Raw genomic sequence first — 14624 nt, forward strand, 5'->3', positions numbered from 1 at the left:
GTGACAGTTTCTGCAGAGGGTCTCATATGGCTTTATAGTCAGTGTTTCCAATTAAGAAATTTAGTTTCACTAAAACTTCCCAAACTTACAAATAGCTAAGGGTTTATAAACATCTAAGTAAGCTGTTCTCAGGAATCATTCACACACAGTGCAGTCCATAGCTCACTAATACTCTTATTATTAGTGATTTCATTTTCTAGATTGTTAAGGCAAAGTAAATAAAAATTTCTCTTGAGTGTTTTCTCTCTGGTGATAGTGTAGAATTACAAAAACAAATTGTTTTTGTTGTTGTATTTCACTTAAATCAGACAGAAGGTATTCATGAAGAATAACTCTTCCGAACAAGTCTTTACCATGCAGAGTAACCTAATAGAAATGACTTGTTCATTTCATGAAAGTTACTTAGTGAGGTTTATGAATAACTTCCTTGATTAAAAAAGATAAAAGTAAGAATCAAACATACATGAAAATGAATTTTATAAAACATCTGCTTATTTCCTCTTTCCAAAGTTTTCACTGTATTAGGTTTTGTTGTTTCTTTTTGTTTTATTGTTAAGACAATATCCCTTATGAGCAATGATTCTATTCTATTCCAATATATTAACACTCTTGAAAATCTTTCTGGAATTCTAGACATATCTGAGAAATCTTTAAACAAACTAAATTATGTATCATTAAAAAGAGAAATTGTAAAATCTGTAATTTTAAGAGTTTAAAGTGACTTTTGTTATTTTTCCTTTGTCTTTACTTGTATTGTCATGGAGTTACAATTTTAAAAACACTTCAACAACTTCTAGGAAACACAGGCAAAATAAAAGACCTACAACCATTAAATGAATGTAAAATAATATATTTTGACGAACGTTTCATTAAAAATGTATACAAACATAAATAAAGTCTACTCATTTCTGCATGCTGTAATATAAGGATAAATATTTCTCTTGCAATTGAGGCTTGAGTGTATTTATGTATTCATTCAAAAAATAATTATTAAATTTCTACTACATTTTGTTTACTTGTGAAATCTGATTCATACAAATTCTTTATGTATGTCTTTAACAAAAAAGGAAAAAGTGTCTAGATGTGGTGGCACATACTTGCAATCCCAGCACTCAGGAAGGTAAGGCAAGAGGGTGCCAAACTTGAGTCCAGCCTAGGCTACATAGTGACACCCTGTCTCAAAAAAAAGACGAAAACAAAGAAAGAAGAAAGAAAAGAAAGGAAAAAAGTTGAAAACGTTTTCCAATAAAAGATATTCAGATGATATTTCTTCAATGAAACAGAAATTATGAATGAATCAAAATAAATTTCTTGAACATTTTGGGAAAAAATTGGAAAGAATCAAATTGCTTAAACCATAACGCAAACTTTAATACAATTTTTGGAGTTTCTCTCACACTTCTGGTTAGTCTCCCACATATGAATATTTACACATTCAGCAATTCTTCCTCTGTGGAAAATGAAGGAATTTGGGGCTGACAGTGAAATGAACTTTCTAAAGTTTCTCAAAATATTTTATTTAGAAAGGGAAGCCCCATGTTCCCATCTACCCACAGCAATGTGCTCAAAGTGGAAAAACTCGTTTGAATCCTTGACTGTGCCAAATTATCACAGGTCAGGTTTAGTCCTTGAATTATGCACCCCTGCTAATGTACCTGGAAGAAACTGAACCATTAGTGAACATGGAATTTCCCAAGTTTAATCATTATGTTTTTCTTAAAGTACATGAGTAATTTATTTTGAAATCACAAGGCTATGTTCTCTGAATAGGAACAGTATGTTTCAGAAAGTACATCACGTCTTTATAACATGAATGAAGAAATACAAAAGTAAAATGTAGAATAAGTTTTATACATAAGTAAAATAATACTCATTTATGTACTTCATTATAATGATGTTAACCAAATTATTTTCTCTAAGGAGCACTTTAACATTCACAAAAATTAAAATGTCTAAAAACCAAAGGAAGAATGATGAAACTATTAAACAAAAGAGATAAATAACATATACATATATTTTCATAAATGATCAGAAGAACAGCTAACGGATATGCTGATGTTTACATGAAATGATGCCTTTGTCTCAGTCATTATCATAATATTTATAATATCTTTGAAGAAGAAAATATAATCAATCACATTTTGTTCTAATTCTCTCAATTTTAATATAATATAAACAAGCAATTAGTTTTCAGATATGACATAATGGTTGTGTAATACATAAGCTACTTCCTATAAAAGTGCAATCTACATGTTGATTTCACTGAAAAGCTTCATTTGCAAGATAAGGAAGAAACATGAGAGCTTACAAAAATAAATGTTAGGCTTTTATTTGAAGATTAGTTGTTATAAACATTTGTGAAACTTTTCCTTGGTTTTCATCCCTGTCTATACATTCCCCATTTTAGCCAAAGGGAACTAATAATTTGTTTAGACATACAATCCTCTCATTTCACAATTATCTTTTCTAGTGTTGATATTTCTGGGTTTTGACCTTCAACATAGGAAACGACAGCTTGAAAGAGAAAGGCAGTTTAACTATAAAGCAGAATTCTTAACATAATTGCTAATTGATCTGGAATCAGTTTTCATCTCTTTGCTTTTATTTTGGCCGAGTTGCTTATTTCCTTAGTAATGGAAACTAAAGGATTTGGATTAAAAATGTCAAAATAACAGGAAACGAATAGTCACTGTTTATATTTCTCAAAAGATTTGACTTTCCAGTTGCTGGAAAGGAAAATGCAAGCCACGTGCAAGGAAAGCTACAGAGTCAAGGACCAGATTAAACTGATGTTTTGGAAAGCTTGCTTTGTTTTTATTTAACCTCCAATTCTATGAAGATTTTTTTCCTTCAACTCATTCCCAAGTAATTTCTCTAAAGACACAATTTTAAATCTTCTTCAATAACTCTATTTTTTAGATTTATATATTTCAATTAATTTTTTAAAAAGAAAAAATATGAGTTGTTTATATTCATGGAATTGAGTTTTGTCATTCTCATTGCTTGCTTTCAAACATGTTAGCCTTTTAAATTACTAAACTTTCTTAAATAGTAGCCAGCAGAGATCATGTTGGTACTGATGATGTTACAGGCAACCATATTTTAATATAAATATATAAACATGACAACATCAGAATGTTATAGAAGAACAAAAGAACATTGGCTTGTATTCAGAAAACCCACACCGAAGTCTTTTTCTCAGTAAGATCACTCAAATTCACACGTATTCATTTATAACAAAAAAATGTGATGTTTTAAAAACTATTCATGGCACCTATGAGAATATTTTCTAACTACTTATAGTGTCTAACATGACCCCCTGCAGAGTTCTGAAATGTGGTAGGGTAGACACCTGCCAGATGTACTTAATGATCACCTGAAATGGAGGTGGCCCAAATTGGTTTTCTGTATGAATTAGGGTACAGGAAGTAACCATGCAAAATATATCACTGATAACTTCATATCAATTACATTTTGAAGTCATGCTTTGAGACATTGAGTTAAATATATTTAGATTAACTTCACATATTTGTTGTTTACTTTTTAATGTAGCTACTTTTTTGCAGCAATGGAGAATAAGTCCATGGCCTTGTGCATAAGCGTTCTGTCATTGGAACCACACTCCCAGCACTTTTGCCTTTATTCATGTATTTATTTTTGAGATTGGATCTTGCTTCTAACTTTGCATAGGCTGGGCTATGACTGTGATCCTTCTACCTTCATATAATCAGTAGGTGGAATTACAGCTGTATGTCACCATATCCAGCAATATAGCTACTTTAAACTGCAAATATAGATTGAATCACATTTCTATTAAACAGCACAGTTGTACAGCACCCAAAATTTTAAGAAGTTTTCTTTTTCATGGAGAATTTTACAGAAATAGAAAACAATATTTTGATTTTTAAAGCATGCTCCACACGTTTGGGTAACATTTCTGCTTCATAGCTTATAGAAGTGCTTATATGTACTTTGACTTTAGATGATTACTAATAATATTATTTGCAAATATATGCTTGAAAATACATTCTGTTGATCATGAAATTTCACACCAAAGTAGTCATGGTTGCCATTCAAATATAAGTGAGCAGGATATTTTTATTCATGTTTTTTTTTGGTACTGGGGTTTGAACTCAGGCCCTCAGGCATGCTAGGCAGATGCTCTACCCCTTGAGACACTTCACCAGTCCGATATTTTATTTTCTATCACATGGTCACATAATGCAGAAGGGGTGATGCAGCAATTGTCATATCAAAATCAAACTGACACCATTCAAAAAAAAATTGGGTAAGTCTGCTTAACATTCATTTGTAAGCTTTAAGACATCCCATTAAAGTATACTTAAAGCTGGTTAGAGAGCACTGGGAAAATGAATGAATTTAAAAATACATGTAATTGTTAAAATATCAGTTGTTTTATAAAGCAAAACCCAAGAATAAAATGATCAATTATGTTTCCTGAATATTATTCTTAAATATGCTTTTATTTTATTTTTAGCTAAAACTTACCCAAAAAAAGAAACATCTACAAAAATCATAGACTTATCATCTGTCAGATGTGAAAAATTCTTTCTTGGTCTCATTCTTGCCTGAAGGTTGTTCTTCAATACAGCTTTAAAGACCAGTCAAAATATGATATAAGCAGAGAGTAAGCAAGTAAATGAGATCTCTAATAAAGTAATGGAAATGAGCATTAATTTATCTACTAATTCCAACTATGCTACCTAATTGATGAAGTCATAGAAGGGTTGAATTCTTTCAGGGACAAAAACTAATATCCTAATTATTTTTACTTGTAATATCTTTACAATATTCTTACCTCTAAATTCCTACTAATTCTAATAATTTTACCTCATCCAGTCACTGGCTTGTTATATATCAAAAAATGCTAGCATTTCTTCCCATATCAATGCTCACACATCTCTCACTACATCTTCCATTGCCCCAGAGCTCTCTCTTTGAACCAATGTGGAACTCCTTTCAATTAATTCTATGGGTTTTTTTTTTTCCCCTATGGGGTTTTTACTGCTCCTTATTTACTTCATACCTCCCATCCCTCCCTATACAGTACTCCACTACTAAAAAATGAGTCCTGGTGAGCATGGCATTCTCACCAGCTTGCTTGTTTAGAAAACTCAACTGTTTAATTACTACTGTCTGTCTGCTCCATACATGCACCGAAGCACCTGGTCATTCTTAGAGAAAACACACTTTGGTCTTGCTCCAAATTCTTTATTCTCAACCACAAATGGTCCCTGAATATTGTCAAGTCAATCCTAACCCATATCTCTGATCTATTCACCACCCATTCATCTAAGGTCCATACATTTTCTGTCTTCAAACTTCTCATATCTTCCTTACCTCATCTCTTTTGATAAAATTGTTTTGTATTTTCTATTTCACTTAGGGAAGAGAAGTAACCCAAAGACAACTGTCATACACCAATTCTACTATACCTATATGTCTCATGGATACCCATACACTCTACCTGTTTCTTTGGAGAAATTGTTAATACTTCTAAGGCCAAACTTCCCATCAAAATCACTCCTAACCTACTCAAGGGCATAACTACTGCAAACAAAGTTCTAATTAGTCTGTTTAGACTCTCTCTTATGTCATTCTCATCAGCAAATTAATGTACTATAAAAATTTTAACTTTAAAAATGGTCTTGATCACCACCCAGAGGTCATCCAATTTATTTGATATATTAAAATAATAATATTAAAATTTTTTACTCATACATTTTCTCTTGAAGTCATTGTAACAGTTTCAACCCTAATTCTAAACAAAAACAGAAAAATCAATGACTTTGACATCACTAGTTATAATTGATTGCCAATTTCAGGTTTGGCCTTCCCGTTTTTCTTGACCAATTAGTAGCATTTTATGTGATTCTGCATTCCATCTTACTAGACTCCCATACTCATTTGGCTTAAATTAAATAGAAATCAACCCAGATAACATGTAAGTATAAAGTGGAATTAACAGTCCTTTTCAAAGCTATGATCTCAATTAAGTAACTAGCTAATTTTCTCCAACACAATATCTAGTTTTCCTTTTTAGTCAAGGTCTTTTGCAATTAGTCAGGGCATTGAAGCCTGGGCAATATGTATAAAAATGCCTACTATGGAATGTAGTCTTGAAATACAGCCTAGATATGCTTAATTAAAATAAAATGTTGCATTTCAAATATTTTTTGTCCATTTCAGTATACGGCAAGCAGACAGTCCTCCAGTGAAGCTGACATAAATGGTAGTATGTTTCTAAATAGTAGAGTATATGTTTATAATGTGATATCATAGAAACCATATCTGTACATATATATGTGTAGATACAATGATTGCAGCATATGCTAGTTTTTATTTCACTGAGAGCATTAAAGAATAGAAAAGAAAATGAATTCTATTTCAAATACTAGTCCTATTTTTCTTTAATAAGAAATAATATGTTTAAAGTTTGGGTGTGTAATATGTCTTATTAAGTCAGCTCTAGTAATTTTACTATGAATATACTGCATTCTACATTCTCTATCAGCACAATAAGCTTTATATATGTTCACTCATTGAAATAAAGATTGATAATAACTGAACCTTTCCATAGTAGTATAAGGATGTCATCACTGAATATTCATAGGTACCACATTTTGAAAGGAAAGAAAAGCCAATGCAACCCACTCACCTCAAGTATTTCTTCCATGAATAATAATACTAAATGAAATATAATTAAATCTCCTCTAAGAAATCAAATGGTATCTTCTCTAAATACAACATTCAAAAATAAGAGGGAAAAGCAAAAGTGTTGAGTATGAGAACATCTAATTTAAAAATAAAAGTTACTCCTTATCAATGTCTTATAAATATTACCAAAAGATAAAATTGTGTTCGGTTTGGTCTTTTAGAATATTGGAGTTGATCTTCAAAGTGCTGTCTCACTGCCTCCTCAATGCACCTTAGTTTGCCAAGGTCCATTGCAAACATTCTGCTTAGCTTCTGCCAGATTCACATTCCTAAAATACAAGCACAGTGGAAATAGATCTGGAAGCAGAATGAATCCTGGTTCCACCAGTAAATATAGCTGTGGTTTTGCATAAACCATTTAACATCTCTGAACACCAGGTTCCTTCATGCGTAAAATGTACTTCACCTATTGCATAGCTTTCAAAATTACAAGGATGTATGTCAGTCATATTGCACATAGGAAACACGATTATTTTTAGCAGGATGGTGATCAATGTGGTGGTGAGAATGACAAGAAGAGGCCCAAATGCTCCACATCTTCTCAGAAATTCATTTTATGATAAATAAAGACAAAATTACTATGAGTGAATTTTAAGATGGTCCACATCCCTGCTCTACATATTGAGCACACTATCTGCTACTCACAAAAGTGCATTTACACACCCAATCACGAGGCTTATTCATCCGTATTCTTCCATGTGCTAATTCATGCCTCAAAACCTTTTATGCCAACTTGGCTTACAAAATAAGAATACCCTTTTCTCCTTCGAGAAACTACCCAACACCCACTAACTTTTCAGGCAGTTGAGAGACTGTAAATCTTCTCAAGGACTGGGGTGCAGCTCAGTGTTAGGGTGCCTGTTTTGCATGTGCAAGTCCCTGGTTCAATCCCCAGCACCACAGAAAAATTCTTCTCAAATTCTTCTATGCTAACGCTCCTGCTAAAAAAGAAAATCTTCAAGATTTTGCAGAATTCAATTGACATTGCAAAATCAGCATAAAATATGATATTTCTCCAAATAGAAGTGACCTAAGATCATTTATAATGTATTTATAAATCATCATCATCCTCCTTGTAGCTCTAATAATTAGATGAACCACACAATTAGTAGCCACACTCACAGTGAGGCACAGGAAGCTATGGATCCAAAGAAAACACGTTTTCAAAAGAGAGACAGGGAGATGATCTATTACTTTACACGACAATGATTTTTAAAGGTATTGGAAAATAAAGCAATTCACATAAACTATTTTTCTAAATGATTTCAAATGTATTTATTGATATTTTAACTATATGTTGAAAATGATACAAAACACAAATTATTGTGTCACAACCTCATGATTTCCAATTTAATACTTTCTTGAAAATATAGAAAAATATTAGAATTTGAGGATCTTTAATGTATTTACAAGGATATTTTTGTATAGAAGATTATTTCTTAAAAAAGAAAACTCTTACTCAAAATTGTCACACTCCCTCCCACAAAAAAGATGAGCAAAATATATTAACATGATTTTAGAAGACAGAAAAAGATGATATTTATGTAAATATGCTTATGAAGAAACGTAATTATGTAGTTTGATAGTTTATGTTTCTTAAATATTTCTGATTGCATTTTAAATGGGTAGCAGACTTACCCATTTGATGTTTGTTCGATAATTTATCTTACAGAAAACAAAAACAAATGTTACTCAATTGTTTCTAAAGCATTTCTTTAGTTTTACAATTTATTTTTATATAATTGCCAATTTCTTTTTTACTAAGATTTTATTTTATTCTCTGTGACCATCTTCTCCACATTATGCTAGTAACATATTTAAAAAGTCAACATTTGTGCGAAGTTTAAAGTATATTTTTCTGTTAATAAATTCAGCATGAGGACTCACAAAATGAAATTTACCTTGCCTTTGTATGACACTTTTAATTTTTCTGAAAAAATGTAGATACTTCAAAAAAATTAATTCATATTCATGTGGAACTAGAAAGTAAGGTTTTAATGTCAACATAATTTATTACTGTCTAAACTTAGAGTTAAACCTGGGTTTTGTTTAGTATACAGTGGTTTTTTAAAGGTAGAAAATGTATGATAAGCTATCAGAATAAACAGCTCCCATAAGAAATAAACCCACTTTACCAAATACCTCCAAATCCTTCTTCCCAGATAAACTGAAGCTTTGCTCTGTATCTTATAAGCAACTGTCTTTTTCTTTGCTTTGTCCCAGCATGAAAGTATAAAACTTAGATAGGAAACCAAAAGGTAATGAAGCACTCTTACCCTCCAGGCTGTGGGGCTGCTCTCGGGTCCCTTTGCAGAAGTATAAACAACAGAATTTCCTGCATCCTTTTCTCATCTGTGCAGCTCCAGGGTCCTAGCCAACGGGATTATTCCAGCATTAAGGAAACTCCACACTAACTCAAAAAAGGATTCCCATTGGTTGTGAAGTGTTATCAGAACCAATATCACCACACTGTCTTTGGATCACAAGTGAGCTAACCAAAATTAAATCATCTTAATGTTCCCTAAGTATTACGTATTGTTATCCAAAGCTTCCCAGGCAACTCACTTGAAACTAGGGGTTGAAACTGTTTGTTATGAGTGGAAAAGGAAGAAAATACCCACCTCTTCATTCCCACATATATTTAATATTTTAACAACTTATAATAATAGAAAAAAGTAAAACTAAAATGGCAAAAACTATTGAGGTATCTATCTGCAAAATATTTTAAAGAAAAATTACACTGCAGATTGTAGGAAAAATAGAAAGTATCATGTGTTCAATTTGATTTGCATTACATTGCCAAAAAGAAAAAAAAGTTGTTTAATAAAACATTCACATATACAAATCATGATACAAAAACTGTATGTCAATCCCTTGATCTCAGTCATGTTGGCAGGAACTGTTAGCCATAGCTTCCAGGCTCCTCCATGAGAGCTCTCTGGCCCATTCCCCTGGGGAAGAAAAAAATGGAATGGCTTTCTAGTGACATGACTCAGCTGCCAGGAAGTGCTCTGATGAAGGGTGGTGGCAGACCACATAAAAGAGCGCTTTTGAGAACAACACAAAATATCCAAAGGAAAAGAGAAAAGGGCAGAGGAAATACAGCCAATATGCTTCTTAAAAGTAACACCATGGCACTTGAAGATTGGGAAGTAAGTGTCTTCAAATTGTTTTATTCTTCCCCCCTTCATAATTTGTACGGTTATTCACAGCTGAATAACAATTTTACCCCATTTTTCTCTTTCTTCTTGGTTCTGATGTAGTAGGAAAGGTGACCATTCTCCATTATGAAGCCAATTAACTCTTCTGAGCCAATCTTGCTCAGTCATGACTATCTTTGAACTCTGTCTTATCTTGATTTTCCCTAGTAGATGTTGAACTCCATAAGTCCTTTAATCAATTTGTAGTTGATCATGTTTAATTGTTAAGTACTGCTGTTCTCTCTTTTATGGTCAAATGGTTGAAAGTACACTATCCAGTTATTAACTCCATCCAATCTTGCATTCATGTTTATGCATCAAAGTGAAAATATACATACCCATGCACAAGAAAAACATTCAGATTTTTAATGTTTTCACACTCTTCTCTGTCCTTCTGATTTACATCTTTGATGCCTTTAACAATCTTGCCCATAGGAAAACTTCTCTTGGCACAACATCCTACTGGTCTTCATTTCTAGCCCCTTCTTCTTGTCTTTGTGGTTGCTTGTTCTCTTTCTATCTTTTGGAATATAGCAGGTATATTTTCAGATAAAGCTGTATATTATCCCTGGTTAGTTTGAGCCATGGTTATAGTTTGAAATAAAATTTCCTTTTTTTATCACATGGTTTCCAAATACCAACATTTAGACCCAATCACCTTCTGAATCTCTAGTCCTCATACTCACTAACACACTGTATCCATCCACCATGAAATACCATAGATAAGGCATCAACATCCTTAATGCCCAAATCATCATTGTTCCTGGGACATGCTATGTCACAGCAATAAGTGCCAACACAGTCTTATGGCTTGCTAAAGAAAAGTCTTTCTTTCTTTTTTTTTTTCTTTTTGGCACAGAACTGGGGTTTAAACTTAGGGCTGTACACTTGCTAGGTAGCCATTTGAGCACTCCGTCAGTTATGTTTTTTTGTACTGGGTTTTTTCAAGATAGGGTCTCACAAACTATTTCTGTTACAGCAATAAATACCAACCCAGTCTTATGGCTTGCTAAAGATTTTTTTTTTTTTTTACAGTACTGGGGCGTGAACTCAGGACCTCGCACTTGCTAGCAGGTGCTCTACCACTTGAGCCAGTCCATCAGCCATCCTATCTTTTTGTTTTGTTTTGTACTGGGATTTTTTGAGATAGGGTCTCATGAACTATTTGTTTCAGGCTGGCTTTGAACCGTGATCCTCCTGATCTCTGCCTCCTGAGTAGCAGGATTACAGGCATGAGCCACCTGTGCCTGGCTCAAGGAAAATCTTGAAAGTCATCAATGACTTGCACACTCCTCTCTCTTCCCACCACCACTACCTCGTTTCAGACAATACCTCGTTTCAGACAAACATCTTAATCTTCTTAAAAGACTTCAGTGTTCTCTTAAAGCACTCACCTGCCCCCATATTTGTTCCTGTCTGTGTTTAGTAGGAGATACCACAGTCTATTTCTAGTATGCATGCTACTTGAGGTCTCTGAAGACCTTTAACCCTCTTGTCAACTTTTTCTTCACAATACAATGACTTGGTTACCAGAATACAACTTTTCTGTCTTGTTAACCATATCATGTCCTTATTACTTCATTTACATTTCCTCTCTTTTCAACTGCAAAGTACCTCAAAGGGACCATCACTAATCCTATTCCGGGTCCACATCTTCTATCAAGGAACCACATCCATTCTGGGTCATGTTGCAATTGTAAGGTTCAATTGCAAGTACTATTGGTCTCTCTTAAAAATCATACACACTGTCATAGGTTAAATCACGTACACCATAAAGACATGGTGAAATCCTAGCCTCTTATTCCCATGAATTTGACCAAATTTTTCAAATACGATCTTTGAAAATGATCACTAAATTGAGGCCATACTGGATTAGGATGAGTCCTAATCCAATGGCTGGTATCCTTATAAGAGGAGGGAAATTTAGATTTAGACACACAGGGAGAAATTCCATGGGCATGACAGATGCAGAGACTGGAGTGGTTCTTCTACCAACAGGATTTCCCACAAGTAGGAAAAGCTAGGAAAGACTAACCCACAGACTTCAGAGAGAATATAGCCCTCCTTACACTTTGATTGTGTGCATTTAGCTTCCAGAACTATGAGACAAGAAATGCCTGTTGTTTAAAAACACAGGCCTTATAATTTGTTACAGCATCCCCAGGAAGCTAATACACATGTAATTCCTAAATAATCTGATATGCCCATAACAGTTTATCTCTCTTTTCAACAGTCTAATGAAATATTCGCTAGGACCCATTTAAATCTTTCAATAACAACAAATCTCTTATATTAATTCTGAAACTACAGTACCATGTAATCTCAATCTTAAATAATTATATTATCACTCTCTGGTCTCTCAAGTTGACAGCATTTATTATCACTGAATCCTTATACCTATTTGACTTTCAAATTTAATAACTCACCTTTATATTGAAACCTGAAAGAATAGTCTCTCCGTATTCACTTCAGCTCCTTCCATCTTTTTGGAACACACAACAATTAGGGTGGCTCAGCAAATTTGTAAATTACTCACCAGCAAAATCTGATCATGTGGAAGGTATTGTTTCACTTGCACTTTCCTCAAATGAAGGCTTTTTTCTCCCCCTAGTTCCAGTTCCCTTAAGGTCAGAAGGTGGAGTAAGCATTCTGTTACATACTCATTGCCAAGTCTGGCTCCCAAATTATTGGTTCATTGATAGCATGGGAACTACCAGGACCATGGGAGTTATCCAGGGTCTCTATCTTATGTCAAAGAATACATTGACACCATGGCTTATAACACACATGTACACATATAGCACACCTTCATTATTTTAACAGTTTATATCCCATTAGAGTCAATGGTGTCATAAGAAGAGAGCAAGAGAAAAACAGCTTTAGACTTTTCATGATTTGGTGATTGGCAAGTACAAAACATCTTAAGACACTCAGCACATATCAAAAAGATTGACTTTTCTTTCTGAGTGGATTCTAACTTTCTTCTATATATTTGGATCTTCCTGTAGATTCTGCCTTTGCCACTCCAATGTCATTCTCCCCATGTTTTCCTATAAAAAAGAATTTTTAATTTTTTTGTTTGAGATAACAACGTTGAGATTTTGTTTTTAAGCCTATGTAACTGTGCCTTCCAAATAACTGTACTAGGCTGGGTGGCACAGTTTTGCCAGCAAAACATAAGTGAAAGCATAACGAGCATTTTCAGAAAAAAATGTCCTCTTCATAATGATGACAATGCATTTAGCTTTGTTTTTGGCAGTACTGAGGGTTGAACTTGGGGCCTCCTGCTTGCTAGGCAGGTCTCTACTACTTGAGCTCAGGCACCAACTTCTTTTCATTGGTTATTTTAGAGAAAGGATCTTGCTTTATTGCTGGGACCTGAACTGAGATCCTCATATTATGCTTCCCCATGAAGCTGGGGTGACAGGTATCACAACCACACGCAGACACTTGTTGAGATGTGCTCTTGCAATCTTTTTGCCTAGGCTGATGTCCAACCACAATCCTCCAGGTCTCTCTGCCTTCTGGGCAGCTAGGATTACAGGCTTGAGCAACTAATCCTTGACTGTTCTGTCTTTTTTGTTGTTGTTGTTTTCTTTTTTTTTAATTGAAAGGACAGCAGAATGGATATTGTCAAATGATGGTGAAGTCCTGATTCTAAGGAAAGATAGACATTATGAATAGCAGAAAGACCAGGGGATATGGCTAGCTTCACTTGGACTTTCAGTGATGCAGGAGGAAAAGAGAATGTACTCATACTACAGCACTGTCTTTAGATCAAGTTTCTCCTGTGGCCTTCTTGTAAGACGGGATGCTTCAGGCCAAGATAAAGTTGTAATAGTATCTAACAAGAAAAACAATGAGGAGTAAATCTTAATCAAAATGGATTTTAGTCAGATCCTTACTCCCAAACCAAAAGGTCCACAATAAATCATAAAGCAAACTGCAGTTGCCTACAGTATTTTTCAACCAGATTCCTATTTTCTTCCCTCTCTGTGGACCATCTCCTGATTCCTACAAGTCAGGTAATTTCAAAGCTGGATCTGTGCACTTAGTTACATGTGTCTCCTCAAAAGTCATGAATTTATTAAGAAGAAAATAATGCATTTATCTTTTAGTGTTTTGGAAATTAACAAGAAAGTAGTGGATAAGTGGATGAAAGTAGAAATGTGTAAATGGATGGATGATGAAAGTTCTATGGATGCAATGAAGAAAGTAAAAGTCAGGCTATTTCAGAAGTGGACAAGTTGCAGAGAAAATAAATTAGAAAGACATTCCCTTTAAATGTGAAAAAGTGTATGATGATTTAAAATTGTTTTTCCCTTTTTTTTTTTGTGGTATAGGGGCTTAAACTCAGGGCCTACACCTTTAGCCACTACACCAGCCCTTCTTTATGATGGAATCTTGCAAACTATTTTCCCAGAATGGCTTTGAACCACAATCTTCCTTTTCTCTGCTTCCCAAGTAGTTAGGATTACAGTGTGAGCCATCAGCATCCTGCAGCTACTAGGAACCCATAAAATTGTTTATTCTAGAACTGTTTATTCCCTAAATATAAATACCAACAAGGTAAGACAAGTGGAAAGAATTTTCTGTGGACCTTAGTACTATTTCAATTCAGCTGTACTTTTATATTTTAACTGCTTCAATTTTAATGACTTGAGCCATATTTAGAGAATTATTCTA

The 14624-nt window shown here is 33.8% G+C and overlaps 1 protein-coding gene across 1 annotated transcript in view; it reads right to left on the reverse strand.

Moving 5' to 3' along the window:
* Positions 1–9312, reverse strand: part of Ccdc102b (coiled-coil domain containing 102B) — a 49034-nt gene extending 39722 nt beyond the window's left edge. The window contains exon 1 of the mRNA XM_074069663.1: positions 9015–9312. The gene's annotated coding sequence lies outside the window, so the exon portion shown is untranslated. The remainder of the gene's footprint in view (positions 1–9014) is intronic.
* Between the last annotated feature and the right edge of the window lie 5312 nt (positions 9313–14624).

The sequence above is a fragment of the Castor canadensis genome, chromosome 4 (genome assembly GCF_047511655.1).
Source record: "Castor canadensis chromosome 4, mCasCan1.hap1v2, whole genome shotgun sequence".
Taxonomy (NCBI): Eukaryota; Metazoa; Chordata; class Mammalia; order Rodentia; family Castoridae; genus Castor; species Castor canadensis.